Genomic DNA, 17,747 nt, shown 5'->3' on the forward strand with positions numbered 1-17,747 from the left:
TTGGATGGGGTAGTAGCAGTTCAGCCTGCTTGGTGGAGGGTGTTGTAAAATAAGGGTGAGTTTTCTGGGTTTAAAGTCAAAAAATGGGGGTTGTGAGACTGGGAGTGGGGTGAACAGTTTGGCCACCCAGGTGGCAACCCAGGCCCCTACCTTCCTCCTTCACAAAAATTAAGTCTGGTTTGTCTAAGTCATTGTTGTCATCTCTTATGTGTCTTTCCTGAAAGTCCAGTTCAATATTTATTTGTAGCTTTCTTTGCTAACATTTAGTTATTTATACACAGATACTTTAATGAAGTCCCCTCCCAGTTCCCTCTTCACTCACTCAGCCTTTCCTCACAGCCGAGTGCTCCTTAATGATCTTTGTTGCCCTCTGCTGGGCTCCACGTTTGGGGCTTTGAAGTCAACAATAAATAGGGGGTAGGAGTGGGGGAAGGCAAGGAAGGTACCGAAAAAGGTGTCCGGGGGAGAGTAGTCTGAATTGGGTTATGGGGCGCTGCCCCACCTCACCCATTGGACTCAACGCGCCGGCCGTGAGTCTGTCTCAAAGCGCCGCGGGGCCATGAGCATCCGCCGGGGGCTCCGCGGGGGAACCGCCGCGGCTTCTCCTGCCCGGGCCGGCCCGCGCCGCGCCCCCCCTTGCTGGTGGCTCACCCGCCCGTCGCGGGCGGGGCCCTGCTGGGGCCGCGGGCGGCCCTTCCCTCAGACCTTCCCCGAGGCGGGGCGTGGGTGACGCGCACCCCGTGGGTGGCCTCGGCAGTGAGCTTCCCCCAGACGCCTGAGAAGGCCTTGCTGGCTCTATATATAGCCTTGCTTGCCCGGCTTCTCCAGCTCAGGGTGAGACGCCGGCGTTACCCAGCGCGCTCTACAGTGAATGCTGATTTGGAGCCGCCCATTCGTCGGAAGGGGGGACTGGGGGCGTGTCCCTCTGCGGAGCTTGAAGCGCGGGCTGATGGCGGCGCGCGGAGCTGCCGCCTGATGGGCTGTGTTCGGAGCTGGGCCCGCGAATCTTTGTGGTGGGCAGTGGGGCCGAAACCTGTCTGTGGCAGGCTGTGGGGTCTCGATCTCGGTCTGAAGGACTGTGGGGTTAGAACTTGCCTGTGCTGGGCTGTGCGATGGGGATCCTCTCGTGAAGGGATGTGGGGTTGTGGCCACTCGTGGCAGGCTGTAGGGTTCGTGCCCCACGGATCCACGCTGGATCCAAGCCCTGTTGGCAGCAGGCCGTGGGGCTGGAGCCGCTCGGGATGGGCTGCGGGGGCGAGTCCAGGCTGCCCTGGGCAGCTCCAGCAGGGTGCTGTGAGGGCTGGCGGTGGTGGGTGAGTATGTGGATGGCTCTAACTCCCCCAGGCCCGCAGGGCAGGGGCTCCTGGCTTTTAATAATATCTGGGTATCAAGGCCGATATGAACTGGGGGCACCTGCGTGGGCAGATAGAGGTACCGTCACCTGGCTGTCCCTTCTTCCGAGGCTGCTTGGCTCCCAGGACCACAGAGCTGGCCCAGCCCAGGATGCTGTGCTGGGGTGAGTCAGGCTGACTGCAGCACACAATTCCAGTGGGTTTCCTGAGGATGGGACCTAAATCTGGGATGTTTCTGCCTCTGTGGGTGCAGGAGGGGGGGACCCCCATATTGCTGGGTGTCTTCACAGCTCTATGTGCTGCAGCTGTGCACCCACACACCTTTATGTCCATCAGTCCCAGCTGGAGGATGCTTTGGGCAGCTCTTTGGGGGCTCAGGATGTTGCTTTTCAGCGTGGTAGAGTCTTTTTGCTGCCCTGCAGTCCTTTGAGTTGGTTTAAAGGGTGTGAGTGTGCAAATCTCTCACCTCAGGTCTTAGACATCCTGCTCTTCCAAGACTGAACATGGTCTATCCTGTTACTCGGGCAATCTCTTTTTCAGAAGGAAAATAAATACAGGGGACTTCTTGCTTGTGGAAGTTGCAGATCTAGCAAATAATTTTAGAAATAAATTCTGTGATTTTAGATTTGCTTCTCAGATTTTTGGTTTCTGACTCTACACTTCATCCCCCTGAGGTTGTAAGGAGTTAAATAGCAATATTTTTCTGAAGTAGTGTGCTGCAAATCCCCTTAGACTCAGTGTGCAGCCATGCACGTGGAGTACAGGAGGTTCTTTGCCTGCCTGTTGCACTCTTGATACCATGTTTGGACATTTCGAGATCAAGGGTCTTGGAAAAGTTTAGAGGCTGAATCAGTCTTAACTGTGCACCTGAGTTGGATATCAACATCAGTTAAAGAACTAAGAAAAGAGAGTCTGTGGCATCTTTCACCCCTGGGGTTGTCTCGTTTTTGGTGAAAGATGCTTTTCCATTAGCTACTTTCTGTATGTGGGAACGTGGAGGTAGGGCAGCTTTCTGCTTGCGCATCAGGAAGGAACTGATTTTTTCCTGTGGGACTTTGTTTTTTTTTCAGAGGCTGGGAATATCCCAGGTAACCTGGGTATATGGAAAGTTTGCCTGTCAGTTGCTTTCTTGTGACCTCCCAGTGAATTCGAGGTAAATTGGGACTTAGACTCCCTTTTCCTTCTCCATCCTCTCCTGAGAGCAGTGGAAATGCATTAACCTGATGCTAATTGTTAACGTGACGGATGGCAGCAATTAGGGTCTGTAATCCAGTCTCTGCCTGTGGAGTGCTGTAGTGCAGCCTGGGGAAGCTCTCTGCTAAACACCCTGAGCTGGGATGCAGCATTCCAGGAAGCCCTGGGGTGCTCCTAAATGCTACTGCCTTGGAGGGAGTTGTGTGTGTTCCCTTCACTGGGCTAACTGTGCCTGAAACAGCAATTTAATTCAGATTTACAGCCCTGTTTTGCTGAATGTTGCTTCCTCCAACAGCATCCCCCTGGTCAGGCTTTCTGAGAGGAAGCACTGCTGTGCCCGACATTGCAATTTGGGCATCTTTGTCCATGATGCTTCCAGTCTCACGTGGGTTCCACTGGGCATGGCAAGGCCATGCTCATTAAGAGCTGTTATTTATTAAAAGAAGTGCTGGGTGATGACCCTGTCTGTCCCTTCGGCTCCTGGTGACATCAGTGACCCAGCTGGTCTTGCGAGGTCACTCATTTCCCTTTGTTTAATGATCTGCTGGTGAAAACGAGCTTCCATTGCTCTCTGGAGTGTCACTGGGACATGAATATTGATGAAACCTCGATGGTCCTGGCGCTGTCACAGCGTGGAGGGCTCATTCAGAGCTGCCAGGCATTGTGGGGAACTCTAAGATGGAACGATAATAAAGTGTTGCTGAACTCTGCTCTGAGGTGCTGCTCGACACTTGGAACTTGCAGGTTCCTGGCACAGCAGCAAGAAGCTGAGCTGGTGTTTTCCAAGGCAGGGACACAGCACTGTGAGCATTAACAAGGGAGGGATTCAACCCTTGAACATCCAGGAGGGTGCTGCAGGTATGGGAGAGTTTGTTGGTTGCAGCTTCAGGTGGCAAATGGTCCGGCTAATGGAACCCAAATATTTTCCAATGTGGAACTGGGGTGAAAGCAGATGCAATGTAGCATCTCTTGAAATGGTCATTTTGGGCTGTTGGCATGGAAATCACTATAAGAAATGGGATGTGGCTGTTATAGATATACAAAGGAAGAACATGATTTTAAATTTGCAGACTGCATTAGTCCAGGTGAGTCTCTTACAGCTTCTGCTGTTCTCTGTAGAAAAGTCAAGGTGATTTCTGAGTTCTTGTAAGCAAAATCTTTTTTTTTCTTTGATAAATGAGATATTTTGCATGCTAATTTGGAATATATCACACAGTATGCTGTGCCTTTCAAAACTATATATTTAATATATGTGCTTGAAGGGCAGAGAGAACCCCAGGTCTTGCTCTGAACCTTTACCTAGCTCCTGCAGTGAGAGTCCAAGGTCAAGGTGTATAGGGTTTATGGTTGGTGACCTTTATTTCTAAACTGTGGAGAAGAATCTGCTTCTTTTGGTGTAATGCAGATCTGACCTGCTTTTGCTTAGAGCAGTATCTTCCCTTTCTGCCTCAGGTGTTCTCTGTCTAGAGGGGTTGCAGGAGAGCCCTTCTGCAGGAATTTCTGCTGGGTTGAGGCCATGGGATATTAGCAGTGTCCTGTTTTAGTAATAGACACTGAAAGATACACATTCTCCCTCAAAACCTTCATATAACAGTGCCTGTAGGAGCTGCCCCTCGATGATCAGGTCTTTTTGCACCATGTTATGTTGCTGTGCAGCCCCTTGCTACGCTGAGGGACTGTTGCAAACTCCTCTGGTTAAACAGAACATTGCCTTTCTTCCAGGTCCTGCCAGATGTGGCACAACTGAGCTCATTTAGGTGTTTTTTTGTTGTTTTTTTTAAAGTAGTTACTGGCTTGTGTGATCTCCAAGCCAATGGTCAGTGCCAGCTGTTGTGTTTTTGCGGTGTGGAAAACCTGCTGTAGTAGAACGACTACGAGGCTGCCTTTGGAAAGGATGCAGATGGAAACAGATACAGTTGGACTTGATAGTGTTAGAGGTCTTTTTCAACCTTAATGATTCTATGATTCATACTTCCTCGTCTTTGCTAGGGTACATTGGAGATCCTCAGCCCCCTAAGGATTTTAGGAAAGACTGACCCATTAAACTCTTTCAGAGCTTGTGCTGATGCACCAGTGTTTCTGGATCATAATCTATTTGAGTAAGAAGTAGGAGGGACTGTGAACCCTGAGGGATTTGTGCCACTGCTCTTGGAGATTTAAGGGTCTGAATAGCACCTTGAGGATGTGGATTATATTCATGCTGGGGGGAAGGAAGCAAAAGAAAATTATTATGCTTTTGGCAGCATAGGGTAGAAGCATCACCTTTCCTAACATGTTTGTCTTGAGCGGAGATGGTATCCAGTGGTAAAGGATGAAGAGGAGTTGCATGCTGTCTGGTGTTAATTACAAAGGGAAAACCACAGGAAAATCAAATGAAATTGAATCCCACTGCATTTGATATTCCCAGAGTTGAAGGCCTCAGTACGTCTCATTAGTTTAAAACCCCTGATGGAGAGAGCTCAGCTTCGAACAGGAAAATTGATATGACATTGAGACCTGGGAGAGGATTAGCTGCCTGCCTCAGAACTTGTCCAGAGGAGTTGAACATGCAAATGTTCCCAGAGAGCAGCTCCCTGCAAGAAGGATGCTGGATAATTAAGGCCCCTGGGACCACACAGTTGCAGTGAGGGAGGGGTGGAGGTCTGTGTGTCTGAAAAGTCCTTCCACTGCATTCTCTCTGTGGGGGAAATAATGCCTGGGCAGTACAGACAAGCCCAAAGCTTTGTGTGTGCTTGACTGCTGGTGACAGAGATGCTCTGCTCCACCTCTCAGTGGAATTTGCAGGTGCTGGATTAGGATTGAACTATGTAGGGTATGGCATTCTTGGACTGATGAATTGGCTTGTCTGGCAAAGGTGTCCGTGGAAGGTGTGTGGCTGAGATGTAAGCCTAGGTTTGGCCCACAGGTGATTTGAGGTTTTGTGGCAAGGAGTTTGATTCCATTTTGCGACCCTGCAGCAGTGCTGAAGGCCCAAACACACCTGATTGCTACAACCCACTGTCTTTAGTGGTATGAAAATCGCAACACCAAGGCAATGTGTCTAGAAAGGTGTAACTGCTTTCCTAGTGCTTGAGCTGGTAGGAGGTGTTTGCTGGGGAATGCAGGCCATGGGATGTACTGTGCCTGTCAGTTTGTACCTCTGAGTCTCTGCTTTGGGCCCTGCTGGGTCTCCTGTTGTGATGAAGTGTTCTCTAACAGCTGTATGTGGAGAGAGGATATTTCCCATTTTCTCCTGCAAACCCCAACCGTGCTACGTGCACTCTTAGGCAAGGTGCTAATGATGAAGAATCCGTGACTTGGCAGCTCTCCGGGGTTTTCAGCTTCTGAAAACAAAATGTGTTGGTGGACTGGCTGTGATTTCTGTGGCAGGTGGAGCTTGCAGACCATACCAGCATCACTGCTTCTTGTGTACTCAGAGGGTTGTTTCTAGCTGGAACATTGCAGTCCTCAGGCAGGATTACTGGAGAAGGGCTGGCGGGACCCCCTTCCTCCAGCAGGGTGATGGAAGCTGTGGAAGCCTGCAGGAATCTGACCATCAGCATGATGCCTCTTCTTTGGACAGAAACTCCTACCCAAGTAGCCAGGAGGTGACAATCTGTGCATCCCTCTGGCTTTCTTGGAGGGAAATCTTGTCTCTTGTTGAAGCAGTGACCCGAGGCAGGGATCCTCCTCACCTATCTTCTGCCTGTGCCTCTCTCTAGCCTACTTAAAATAAACAGACCTTCAGATTCTCCACTGGTAGAGCAGCTCCAGGGAGGAGCCCCAGAGGAGAACACTTGTCCCAGCACAGGGCATCATTCATGCTTGACATTGCTGCTGGAGAATATGTTGGCAAGAACAAGGAGCTGTGCTTTATGTAACTTGGTGTCACAGCTTCCATCTGAGGGTAGCCTAGGTCAGGACTCACCAGCTTGGGAAAAGCATCAACCAGGAGGGCTTGAGACATGGATAAAACCACCCAAGAAGATGATTAGAAGGTAACTGTTGTTCCCTGCAGGGTAAGAAAATAATGGACTTCAAGTTTAAATCAAACAGCTTTACATGCTGTGTGTGGGGGGAGCTAATTCAGCCTTGGAAACGTGTTGTCCTGGGACGTTGTGGTGGCCAAAAAACCATCATGAACCTTTAAAAGGGAACTTAGCAATTTCATGGCAGATAACTCTTGATGATGGGCCTAAACAGCCCTGAAACAATTTACAGTTTGGGAGTTTTTAAGTGCTGGGCAGCTAGGAACTGGAGAATCATCCTGGGAGAGTACCTCCACTTTCCACCTTCTCTTCAGTTCTTGCTATTAGCCTCAAGCCCAGTTCCTGTGGGAGACAGGAGGCAGAGTTAGAGGGACCTGGTCTCTTGACTGATGGATTACATGGGTGGACAAAGGTGGCTGAGTGACCCTATCACACATCTTCTGAAGTGAGATCTTCCTTTTTTGAGAGATTGGGGTCAAAAGAGCCATTTTGGGCCTAGCACTGGCACCATGCATTCCTTGGTACAGGCAGATGCTCGAGTGACTCCTCTGGTGCCCACGCCTGCCTGTGCAGAAGTGGAATTTGTGTTTAGGGAGTTGCTTGGTGATGGTTCTTCTTGGAAGGTTTAGAGAGCCAAACAGTTAAATAGGATTAATAAAAATGTATCAAAATTTGTAAACATATGTATCACATATATGATAATGAAGGATCAGTTAATAAGCATTTACAATCAATGTTCCTACCAGGAAGCTTTCTCTGAAAGCATTTCTGGGGCTGCTCAAACAACCCATTTATTTATATCATTTTAACAACCTATTTTCTCAAGGCAGTTGAAATTACTTGCTCAAAGAGCTGTTTCCCCTCCTCCCCACCTACAACATGCTCTATTTTACAAAGCCTTGGCTCAGTCTCTGCCTTCTGGCTGTGTCCTGAATGGTTGGGGGAGATTCTGGAACTGGTGCTGGCTGGGATCCTGCTCTGCTGGAGGTATTGGCAGGGCAGGTGGGCAGCTTTGGGTGACAGTGATAAGCTGGGTTATAATCACTCATGTGGAGACACCTTTCTAAAAACCAGTTTATATGGGAATTTAGGAGCTGCCTTGATGCCTGGATGTATGTGTGCACTGGGAATACTTGCACTGGCTGGAGGAGTGTTGGTTTGGCAATGTGGGAAGCAGGGCACTTCTTTAGCCGTTCTTCTGTGGAATAAAATGATGTGACATCCCGCTGTTGTGTTCTGAGGACTTGTAGTACAATTCTTAGTCATCTGACCTCTGTGCCTGGTGCTTTCAGCACCTTGATGAGCTGTTGTATATATCCTGGTTTTCTTCCAGCACAGCGGTGCCTACCTGCTGCTTCCAGGGTGTGTGGGAATTATGTAGGTTTGGATGATTTCTTTGGGCTGTTGGATCAGTATTTCTTCCTCTTCTTGTGTGTGAGTGGGTAGCTGGTTCCCAGAGCAATGATGTGTCTTCTTGAAGACTGCAGGACTAGTTGGAGTTGGTGCAGGAGGAGTTTAGGTCTCCCAGCCTGGGCACGTCTCAGGACAAAGCTTCAAAGGTCAGTGTTGAAAGGGGAGATGATCCCTGCCTGTTACAGAAGCAACTTACCCTTGGCTAAGGAAAGATGACAAGTGATGAGTGGAAGCTTCAGCTTCGTCTTCCCCACGTACTCCTTTCAAGGATTTAATTTCTCGGGCTGTACTGATGCTTTGCCTTTCCCTGGGAAACTGGGAGCCGTGTGGTTTTGATATTCTCTTACTCCCTGGGGTTATTCCCTGTCCTCCTCTCTGGGGATGTGTTAGGGCTCTGCTTTATGAGATAACTAATAGGGTTGTCAGCCCCCTTGTCCCAAGAACCTGAGAAGACAAATAGTCCAACATGTGTAGCCACCTTTGCAGGTCCTGAGGCCCCTCAGGAGCCAGCAGGGTGATGGATGGGCTGAAAAGTGGGGCTGACACAACTGGGACAGTGCGAATGTCAAAGGGGTGGAAGCCATGCCTCCTTCTCCTCTCTGCTTGGTACCCCAGCACCTCTGGGCCAGACAGTGGCCACTTATCACCCCTTCCTTCAGTGCCTGCTGTAAGCTGGCAGCCCCAGAGCCTTGTCTAGAAGAAAGACACAAGTCATGGTCCTAATGCGCCACTGTGGAGCTGCCATCTGTCCTCTCCTTGGATGTCGCTGCCAGGGCAGCCTGGGAACATAACCCAGTGCTGATGCTCTGTCAGGCAAACATCTGGTTAGACTGTGCTCTATGCCTCTGCCTTCCCAGCACACTGTGGTGCTGCATTCCTTCAAAAAGGTGAGCTTCATGTACCTGTACCTATAGATGTGTATATAGATCCTTTTTTCCAGGATTCCAGTTCTGTGCTTTACATCTTAATGCTGCTTTCCTTGCCCAGCCTCCTACAGCCTCTCCTCTCTCATATGGAGCCAACTTTTGTGCTGTGAGAAGGGTTGCTTCTTTGGAGAGGAGTGTGCAAGTAATCTCATGAGTTTCTCCCTTTATGGACGTGTGAGGAAAATTTGGCAAAGTGGTTGATAGCAAGTCTTGGGAGCATTCTGGAGCGATGAGCCGAGAGCCCTGAGCCATTCTCATTGTACAAAATCCATTAGCTATGAGCAGAGCTGCTTCTGGACTTGGTATTCAGTACCTGTTACAGCCTGAATTAGCCCCTAATTTCTGTCCCTTACAGTTAAAATGACTCAGACATTTCTTTTTGAGATGGGATATTGCTTCTGACTAAATATCCTAAAGCCATGGTTCTACTGACTATTCAGTTGTTCTCAGGAATGCACTAATCCTCTTGTCTCTGGGTGAATGTAGGCTGGTGCTGTCACCTGCACGTCACTGTGGGGCTGGAAGAGGTACTTTGCTGTAGGCAAGCAATGCTGAGACACATTTGAAGACTCGATGGCTACAGGTTTAATAAGATCAATACTACCTCTGCAAAAGATTATATGGTATACTAGGCAGCAAATAGAGCACTTCTGCTGGATTTGGAAACCATTTATTGAGTCTATTAGGGATGGTGAGGTGGAAGGGGTGTATCTGGAGTCAATTGCATAGTCGCAGTAGTTGAGACTCCCACATAAAGGGTTTTTTGAAGTCTATTAAATAATGGAATTAAAAGAAATGAGGACGTTTTGTCTGAGAAGTCATACCTGCAAGCTACATCATCAGGCAAAGAACAGAGGAGAAGCATGCTGCCCAGAAGATGAGTGCTTGCTCCTGTATCCATTGGCCTGCGCTGCCTCCTTGAAGCCTTGAAAGATGTCAGAAAGAGGGGAGGGTTGTCTGTCAGGCTTCTTTCGGGACAAAGAGTCAGTCAAGGTGGAAGTTTCTTCCCACCCAGCAGGCTGTTGAGTGTTCCACCCACAGCTGGCAGGTCAAAAGTTGTCTTGTGCTGTGGAATATCCCTTGTGCCACACTATGTGCTCTACAGCCAGGGTTAATGCTGCTGCCTAACGTAGTCCACAGTGGGCTGGCTTAAAGAGCAGCTTTTGGGAACTCTGGTCTTGTTTGAGCTGCCCTGGTGCTGCCGTCACCTTCTGCGGGGTGCCCTGAAATAATTGGCTCTAATCACACATGAGCAATAGCCTGCCTGGTCACCCTCTCTGCTCCTGGGGAGCACAGCAGGGCACCCGACTCCTGTCATTTCTCTGGTGCTCTGTCTGGTCTCATTTGAAATGCCTTGCAGGATGAATTGCAGTACTCTAAGGGAATCTGCAAAATAGGACCACAGGCCAATTGAATCTATCTGCAAAATGTGGGAGGATGATGTATCGCCTTATGGGTGGATTCTGCTTACCCTTTCTTTTTTAATTTTTTTTTAAATTTTATTTTAAAACTCTTGGTGAGTGTAAGAACAACAAATGCTTGAGGCACAAGGAGCTGGATCCGGCCATGCTGACTAAGGGTGGGTGATGCAGAAGGGAAGTAGGGAAGCAAGGAGAGATTCACACTGACTTCTGGCCAGTCTGGTCCCTCTGAAACCAGACTAATGTATAGGAGTGTTTCATGGCATAAAATGTGCTGGGACAGGCTGGAATTACCATCCATGGGCAGGCTTTAGGGACAAATAACAACCTGCCCGTCAATCAAAGCAGCTTCAAGTAGGAACTGTGCAGGTGCTGTGATCCATGTGGATGTTGCAGGTACCTCAGAGCATCTTGGGGCACAAGGGCAGCTGAGTGCAACCCTCAGGATTAGATTTAGCAATTCCTGGCTGGCTGGAGTGACTATGCTCCCCCGGGAATGTGGTCAAGGTCACCCATTTCGGCCCTGATGTGGTTGGACTTCCAAGGAAGAAGTTAACCCCCTTGTACTTCAGGTGGATTGAGGTTGGGCTGGTGTTACTGAACGGCTGGGATGCTCCAGCCATGGCCTGAGGGGGAAGGGAAATGAATTAAACCCATCTTCAGACACGTTTGTATTGATTCTGTCACTTTCTTGCTGCTTGCTGACAGGTGATGGATGGCTCATAATGCGACTGGCACAGTACATTACGTTTCCCATCCAGGGACTCCTAAATCATTTCAAATTTTCAAATTCCCTAATCAATATTTTATCAGTAGCAGAAGAAAGCGGAACAGACCCATTTCTCAAGAGGCAGAAGAATGAACGTGTGTGGATGCGTTCCTGCACATGCATAGGCATGGGGGTTTGGGTATTTATAATCACAACTAAGGCACCGTTAGTATAACAATTATATTTGCAACCAGAAAATAAATACAGAAGTAGGACCAGGAGTGATGCTCTCATTGAAGTGACTTCAGGATGAAGTAAATTAGAGATTTGGATTTCTGATATGAGCATGGAGCACTAATGCCACGTGGGCTTTGCGCTCATTGCTCAGCCGGTCTCCCCATCCTTATGCAGGGTGCAGGGGAGTTGAGGTAGCTGCAAACATGCCTCATTTTTTGGGGAAGGAAATTGGATTTGCAACCACCTGTAATGCAGTGGGACTCAGATGGCTCACACGGCACTGAAGCAGTAATGGGGTAATATCCCTAGCAAGCCTGGAGCTGGATTATATGGCCTCGATATTTGTCTGGCATTTTAACCAAGCGTGGTGCTGCTTTCTTGGGACTGGGGTAGGCAGAGAAGGATCATGTTGCTGCCATGGTGTGTTGGCTCCTGGGCACTGGAAGGCTAGATGGGAATATGTGATGCAATGATGTGTGCTTGAACTGGTCCTGAGCAAACAGTGCATGCTTTTCTACACCTGTGCTGGCACTGGCTGCCACAGTATGATGTGATTCAGGTGAGGCTGAGCGAGGGTAGAGAAGGAAGGACTGGGGCACTTCAGAGGAGGTGCAGGTGGATTTTGTGACGTTAGGATACTGTGGAGTGGCTGGTTGTAGGAGTGTGGTCTGTGCAAAGTGGAGGCACCACAGGGCTCTGTTCTTTCCCTTCCAGAAGATGATCCTGGTGAGACAGCTGGAGTATGGCTGTCTGCCCTGAAGATGGCTGCTTTCCCCAAATCCTTCCTGTGCTGGTGGTCCTTCCTTTGTGCTCCTTGCATCCCCTGACCTTGCCTGCTCCTGCTCAACGATCTTTCTCCATTCAATTACTCATTCTCTTAGACTCTTGGTTTTTTTATTTCCAGACTGGATGTTTTCCAAGTAAAAGATTTATTCTTAAGCTGTTTTTTTCTTCCCTGTGAAGAGAGTTCCAAACAGCACAGATGTGAGGCTAAACATAACCTTCCTTGTTACTGTCACCTCTCCTCAGCATTCGCCTGGCTGATCGGGTGTTGCCTTTGCTTCCAAGTGTTGTTTCACAGCTCAGTTGTAGCTTGCTGCTGGAATACAAGGTAGGCTTGCAGGACAGAGCAGGGCTGCTGCTCCTGGGAGCACAAGGTGGAGCTCAAGGGTGGCACCCATGCTGACCTCTTGGCCCTTTCCCACGCTTAGGGACTCTTAGCCCTTTGGGCTGGTGCGATGGTATGGGCTGAATAACAGGAGAGTCACTCTTTTTCTAGAGGTAGTTTAAAAAACGGCCTTTTACTCATAAAAGAAACTTCTGTGCCTTTCCGTCCTGACCTCCCTGCAGTTTAGGGGAGAAACACAATGCTCTTTCTCCAAGGCAAGACTGGTCTCACCACCAGCAGGGAGGTTTTATACTACAACATTTCTATGCCGACATTTTTTCTCTATGTTCAACGTTTTCTGTGGGCTTGGTTTCAGAGGCTGGATCCCTGCTGTGCCTATGTAGAGGTGAAGTTTGCAGCTGTACCCTTTTCTCTCTATTATCACATGCTTAGGGTTTGTCAGGGATGGGGGAGGCCTCTGGTTTGTGCTGCCCATACTGCTTCCTCCCCCAGAGTCACTATGTATAACAGAAATCTGGTTGAACATTGCAAAAAGATGTGTGGAAATAACTGATTTTTTTCTTCTGAAAGCCCATGCCTGATCCGCAGGAGCAGGAATCCTTTTGAAGAGTTCCTGCATACTTCGTGTGTACTGGAGGCAGGTTGCAAGGCTGTTTTCCTTTTTCCATGGTTAAAGATAAGATTTAATCGAACCAAGGAGAAGTCAGTGTTTGCTGTGTCAATTTCTGATCTGATGGCTGTTTGGAGTTGGGTCTGAAACTGTCTGGAAGCAGAGTTCCTTCAGCCATGCTGCTCTGGGCAGTGTGTCCATGATTCCTGGAGTGCAGCAGGAGAGAGGAAAGAAGTTACTGAGGTGCCTTGCAGAGAGACAAGGTATTTGTCATGTAGCTGTCACCAACCAAAGCAAACTTGGTCACCCAGACTGCCTGCCACTTTCCCTCTTTTATATACAACAGCAGGAATTGCCTTTCCCCTCCAGCTTTGGTGTTAACCTCCTCTTGTTCTGGTGATTTTTGAGGACACGTCACATGTTTCACTGTGAGCAGGACAAGAGTCAGACCTAGACCTTGGTGCTTCACAGCTGCCACCTTTGCAACACACATGTGAGTCCCTGTCAATCGCTGACCTGGACAATGACTGTGTTTGGCTAATAAACTCAGTCCTTCTGCACAAGTGGTGAAATTCTTGTTTGGGCACAGATGGCCCTCAATACTGTTTCCTTGGATGAGAGATGTTCTGAAAAATTCTGTACCTGAGAGAGAAATGGGCTCTTACCACCTGAAAAAGTTTCCTGTGGGATTGTGTGTTGGAGTTCTCATCTTTGTGATTGCTGTGCCTGGGAAAGAGCAGAGAAGCTGGGAAACTCTGCAAGCAGTATTAGGATTAGCTCAAACAGGAGGGGATGGGGCGAACTGGCTCCCCAAAGGCAGTGCTTAACCCCCATTTGTCCTTAGGACGAGGAATGTGTTCAACGCTAAAGCTCCAGGATGCAGCTCCACCCTACATCTTAAGAGGCCTTTTCCAACCTAAATGACTCTGTGATTCTGTATCTTACATGCTTTAAAATATACTTGGGTGTCCTGAAAGGATCTCAGGTTAGGAGCTGTGATTGATGTCCCCCAGGATAAGAGCCTGTGGCAAACAGATCTCAGCTTGGCTTTTCGCCCCTCAGCTGGCAGTGCCAGGGTTTCCTGCCCCTTTTGTAGTGAGACAGAGCTGGTCGTGGTGGCACAGCTGCCCTAGGGACAAGGGGCTGCTTGGGCAAGGAGGATGTGGGATGAAGATACCTCAAGACTTCATGTCAAAGCTGTCACTTGCCAGCCTGACCAGAATACTGTGCAGGGAAGTGCATTTTGGGTAACTTAGCAAAACAACACAAAGGCTCTGCATGGTTTTCAAATGAGCTGTGGTGGCATGAAGGGGAAATGCCCAGCTGGTTTTAATATCCAGCTTAAGGAAAGTCCTTTTGTTCATTTAGTCTTGATTTAAAGTGGTCTGAGGAGGTGAAATCCTCTTGTCTCATCTGGGTCTAAGCTGGGTGCTGATAAGCAAAGAGCTGTTTTTCCCTGCCAGCTGCTTCTGCCAAGCCAGAAATAGCCTGCCCAAGTAGACTCACCATAGCAGCATTTCTCATTCAAAAGTTAATAAGCTTTGAAATTGGATTTTAATCAACTAATCTTTGATCCTAGGCACTAGTGCTCGATTAGGAGCGTCCAGTAAACCAAGTTACATCTCTCTTCCCTGCTGTCTTTCCCCCTTCCCCTGCCCCCATTCTAGCAAAGAAAACGCTGAGAAATATTTCAGCATGTGAGGACCTGGGCATTTTAGGGTTTGTGTTGTCCCTATTCTTTTGAACTGATCCGTTCCATGGATGAATGGAAAAACTGATCTCTGGTGGACATCTGCTCTTCCAAGGCTGTAAATGTCTTTTAACAGCTTCTTTTGGGAAAAGGGCTGGACCTCTTTTCTAGTAAAGGTTTAGATTCAATCAGATGAGGTGGGACGAGGGATGGAAGATCTGCTGGAGCCCTAACCATATCCCTCCTGTTCCTAGTGTCAAAATAAAGTGCCGTTAATTTTGCATCCCACAGAATTATGAAATAGCTGAGGTTGAAAGGGTCTCTGTCATTTTGCCAGGCTGCAGAGGAAATTATAGCTGGACTTCAGGGTTATGTAGTTACACTTCCGCTCAAGGGATGGATTCAGTTCTGACCTCTCCCCATAAATCTGAGCAAACACTCCTGTCTCAATTTACCCTCCAAACACTTTTCTCTTGATCAGATAGAGTAAAGGCTGTTTTTTTTTTTTTAAGCTATATTTAGATTCAGTTGCACAAGCTTCTGTTTCCTACAGAAATACTGGCTTAGTGAGCTCCCCAAGGACTACACAGTTCATCCTGTGCTTGCGAAATGGTCAAATCAAATGGGAGAGGATATGTTTGGGCAGCAGAGTAAGCACACAGGCACTGCACAGCTCACGTGCTGTAGTCTTGTTATCTTGGGTCATCCCTGACACTGCCCAGGATCGGGGTGGGCTCTCTAATGAGCACCTCATTCTATAACACCTCCCACTCAGGATGCTGGGAGAGTGGCACAGAGGCCCTGGAGTGGGCTTGCCATGGGTGGTTTGGCTTTGATGGGACATTGGGGAAGCCGGTCACGCTGGCTCTGAGCAGAGTCTCGGCATGTGTCTGCTCTCTGGTACTTCTGTTCACTCTTCCAGAAGATGTTGTATTTCCCTTGCCCTGGGCTATGAACATCCGTCTAAACATTTATCTTCTTTCCTCTGAGGAAAGGCAGCCGAGGGAGTGTAACGATCCTTCCAAACACACTTTACAACCTAGAATATCTATTCCATATAAAACTACCCTAATGGTCAGCTTTTACTGTTTCCAATACTGTTCAGGGGATTTAAGCTCTGTGATGGTACTTGCCAGGAATATGAACTGTGGTGTGTCAGCTTTTGGGGGCTGTCCAGCCTGTGCTGGGCTGACAGGTAACTTGAAGGGAAGGTGGTCTAATGGGCAGGATTGGCTGGCCCTTCAGAAAAGTGTGCTTAGGGTGAGTCAGCTTCCTCTGGAGGTGATGCTTCTAGCCAGCCACATGATAAATTAAAAGTGACATTAATCTAGTAACCCTCAGGCCAATACAGTTAGCAGAGCTGATTGTACCAAGGGAGGAATAAAGTTAGACTAGTTAGGATCCTCTGAGGCCTCTGGATTTTAGAGATCTTGGGGGGTGCTGATCCCCAAACCGTGAGTGGAATTCAGAAGCCCTCACTGGGCTGATCCTTAGAAGGGGTCCAGAGCAGGTCTGATGCCCCACAGAGTGGCAGGTGGGGTCCCAGAAGCTTTTTCCAGGCCATACTCAAAATGGAGGAGATCTTGTCTTGTGTAGCCCCAGCTATGAAGAGATGATGGCTTTGTATGGGGAAATCTGTAGTCTTTGAAGTTTTTCTTCATGTTTTCCATTCCTACTTGATATTTCTAGCTGTGTCTAGTTTTCTTCTTTTTAAGCTCAGATAAAGAGCTGCCCCCGCAACAAATCTCAGTCCTTTCTTGGGTTACCAAAGACAAACTCCTCTTACTCTGGTGGCATTTGGTGGTCGATTATTTTGTGAAGCTTTTTGGAGTGAAGTTGCCCAATCCTGATAACAGAGCAGCAAGTCTGGTGTAGGGAAACAGCATTGCAGTCCTCAGCTTGTCCTCTGGGCTCCATGAAATGTGTGAATGAGCTGCCAGCAGCCATGGTGAGTGTGAAGACCAGATCCTGCCTGCTTTGGGATGTGTGAATGTTTTGACCTTCTTAGGTCCATTGCAATGTTTTAGGGCCTGATTTCTGACAGAGTTCTGCATCTCCCAGCTTGTGTCCAGCTCTCCTGCTGAGTTGACCCCAAATCTGAGCATGAGATCAGGTTTGGACACATCTTCATGTGCTATGGTATATGTTTGTGTGGCTGAAGAGAACAGGCATAGCTCAGAATATGTAGGAGAGGGTAATTCATCCTACTCCTTCCTCCTGGTTGTCTTCCAGCCAGCCACTGGAAGGGCTAGAATCTCTGGAGATGTCCCTTCTGGAGAGCCACCCAAGTTAGAGCCAGCTGATGAGCTACAACTTTCAAATTTGAGATTTTTTTCAGTGGTGTTTGAATGGAAAGGCTGCATGCCCAGCAAGTTGAGCTTTAAGTTTGGTTTTGGTTGGAGGGTTTTTTTTAGGAAAAAATTAAGGCCAAATGAATTATGTTGTGCAGGTAGAGGTAAGCAGCTGATGGTCATCGAAGCTGATGGTCATGGAAGTTCAAGATTTTGGGGACCTGCATGAATTGAGAATACAGGAGAACTAATTTTGAGTCCATATTCAGCTTGGTTCAGAGCAATGCTGAGCCTTTTTCCCCCTCTTAGGCTCGTGGCCTAAGGAACCTCTTTTTTGATCTGTGCTTAATCTTGCCTAACATTGTGGATCCATCTCCTTGAAAAAGGTTGGCAATATTGAAATAGCACTTTTAACTGTCTTTTTCATGGTTGTGTTGTTTTGGGGTAGGTTTGGTTATGACTAAGGGAGCTAGTAGGAGGATGCTATGGAAATGCAGGCCTGGGCAAAGAGGAGGAATAGGAATGGAAATTTATTGTAAAACTATTGTTCCAAGGGGAGGGTGTTTGCCTAGGAATGTTTTAAAGGACTGGTGCTCAGTGGGCTGACAGAAGCCAGTCTGTGAACCACTTGAAGATTTGATGCTGCTTAGAAGTTTAGACTGGGGACGACCCACCAGTGACATTATTCTTTCATTTTAATGAGGGCAGAGCTTATCTATATCCTTAAGGAGCAGGACCAGATCCTGGACTTGTGTAGGGATGGTAGTTCCCAGCCCTCCCTTGGAAGGCTGGGGCTGGCCTGGATAA

At 48.3% G+C, this 17,747-nt stretch overlaps 1 long non-coding RNA gene and 1 other non-coding gene across 2 annotated transcripts in view; one reads left to right on the top strand and one right to left on the bottom strand.

Moving 5' to 3' along the window:
- Positions 1 to 457: 457 nt before the first annotated feature.
- LOC148222883 (Nuclear RNase P) lies at positions 458 to 772 on the bottom strand. Its single transcript, XR_015805564.1, has one exon.
- LOC148222882 (uncharacterized) overlaps positions 458 to 17,747 on the top strand; it is a 45,590-nt gene continuing 28,300 nt past the window's right edge. The window contains exon 1 of the long non-coding RNA XR_015805553.1: positions 458 to 834. This is a non-coding gene — a long non-coding RNA (uncharacterized LOC148222882). The remainder of the gene's footprint in view (positions 835 to 17,747) is intronic.

This window comes from Sturnus vulgaris, chromosome 9 (genome assembly GCF_052056855.1).
Source record: "Sturnus vulgaris isolate bStuVul1 chromosome 9, bStuVul1.hap1, whole genome shotgun sequence".
NCBI lineage: Eukaryota > Metazoa > Chordata > Aves > Passeriformes > Sturnidae > Sturnus > Sturnus vulgaris.